This window comes from Prionailurus bengalensis, chromosome A3 (assembly GCF_016509475.1).
Source record: "Prionailurus bengalensis isolate Pbe53 chromosome A3, Fcat_Pben_1.1_paternal_pri, whole genome shotgun sequence".
Taxonomy (NCBI): Eukaryota; Metazoa; Chordata; class Mammalia; order Carnivora; family Felidae; genus Prionailurus; species Prionailurus bengalensis.
Genome location: NC_057354.1, coordinates 104,762,046 through 104,764,059, shown reverse-complemented (window position 1 = coordinate 104,764,059; position 2,014 = coordinate 104,762,046).

The following is a 2,014-nucleotide window of genomic DNA, read 5'->3' as shown; positions in this document are numbered from 1 at the left end:
GTCGCCTGGGAGGGAGAAAAAAAAAAAAAAAACGTTCCAGCCGAGCAGGTCCTTCCACTCCCTCCGGCCAAAAGACTCCTCGGTGAAATGCGAATGCGGATTCGGATTTGCATCAGATGGGCCTTGGGCTGGGGCACAGCCTCGGGGCACATTGAGGCAAGGAGGGCGGGAGTCTCTTTTCTTCCTAAGGAATTTTTGAATCCTGGAGCATATTACTGCAGGGGGTGCCAGCTACAGCCACCACGCCTCAACCCTCAATACAGGCCAAGGCAACTCGCCACGACAGAGACTGTTTGTTGAGGACCTACTATGAGCTGAGCTGAGCTAAGCAATCTGTAGGAAACTCTGGCCCTTCCCACAGCCGTGCACAGGGTTATTTCATAGCTTTCCCAAGTAAGGACACTGAGAATCTGTTAGGTCAAGTTAAGGTCACAGAGCTGGTCACTGACAATGCTGGGTCCTATATCCATCTGGCCCTGTTGCCTGGGTCCCTCCCTCCCCACTCCTGGGGGCCACCCTCCATCTCAGACAGAGGGAGAGGAGCCGCACTCACTTCCAGCTGCGGTCCCCAGAGACTTGGCGGTTCCTCACCACCCTCCTGTCTTCTTTGCTCACACAGCGGATGGAAGACTTCTCCCTCTCTAGAAGAAGTCCGCCCCAGCAGGAGAAGGGCTCAGTGGGCTGGGTGCTGCCTCCCTCCTTCCCTGCAGCGGCCCCCAGCCGGTGTCGCCAGGAGCTGGGCTTGGGGCCAGGCAGTTCCTTCCTGCCTTCCGCCCACCCGCTGGCGCTGGCGGATCAGAGGGGCCGTGACCCAGTGGCCAAGCCGCTCCTTTCGCTTTAAAGATAGGTCCTGGGGGCTTGAGTCCTTTTCTTCTCCACCTTAGAGTTGACCACCTGCAGGAAGGCCTGCAACCCCAGAGTCGGCTCGGGGTGCTTGGGGTTGGGGTCCTTTCTCCCCGCCCTCCATGGCCTCAACCTCAGCCCTGGGAGGCCAGTCCGTGAGCTGCTCCTTGGTGAGGAGGGGATGTGGGAAGGGTAGCCTTGTGTGCTGGGGTAACTGGCATCCTCCACAAGAGGCCAGTGTCTGTTCATTAGCAAGAGCGGTGCATTCCAGGGCCTGCCCTCCTGGGTCAGTGCAACAGCCAGCTGGGCCTTTGCCTGGTCTGGGGATAGCCAGCAGAGAGCCAGGGTTTGGATAAATGAAGCCCAAAGCAAAGCATTGCAAGGAGAGGCAAAGAGCACACCGGTAAACCTTAAGCCAGCCTGCTCATGCCCTTCTCCCAGGCCCGCGGAGACCCAGGGAGAAAGTGAGGCCTTAATCCCACCTGCCACTTGTTTGCAGGTGAACTCAAGCTACGCAGGCATCGCCCCAGGAATCCCACCTCTTGCCGCCTCTCCTGAAGGTTGTAAGTCAGCCCTGTGCCTCTCTTATGGCATGTAGGATGCTTTGACTTGACCACTGATAGCACGGCATCATGGGAGCAGCTTAGGGAAAGCAAGAAGGAAAACACGGTCCTCAGGATCCTTTCTCATCTATGAAGCAGAGGATAATAGAACCTGGGGCCCCTTAGAGGTTGACAGGGTCTGAGCCGCTTACACCGCCTGAGGCAATTGGGGTATTAAGAAATGAAGCTGTGACAAAACCAGGTGATAAACGCTGTGGCGTATTTTAAAGATTTTACATCTAACCAAGTGATGTCGTATTATACGTGCCAAAGTATAGCACACTCTACTTGGGCTATTTGTATGGAAGCTGCAAGGATTCATGATGCATCCCACGGAGGGAGAGCCCAGAAGGGGCAGAAGTTCAGAGTTGTTAAGAACAGCTTCGACTGGGAAGAAATGGAGAGGCAGCTCGTGCATTCCTGAAATGATGCCGAGCTTTGTATCCGTATTCCTGGAGGAGGCGTCCCAAGACACTCTGTGGTGACAGCTGTTCTAACGCACTTCCGGCAACAGTTGTGCTGGAACTCCGTGTCAGGAGACACTTTCCCAGATGCATCGGGTCCTGTAG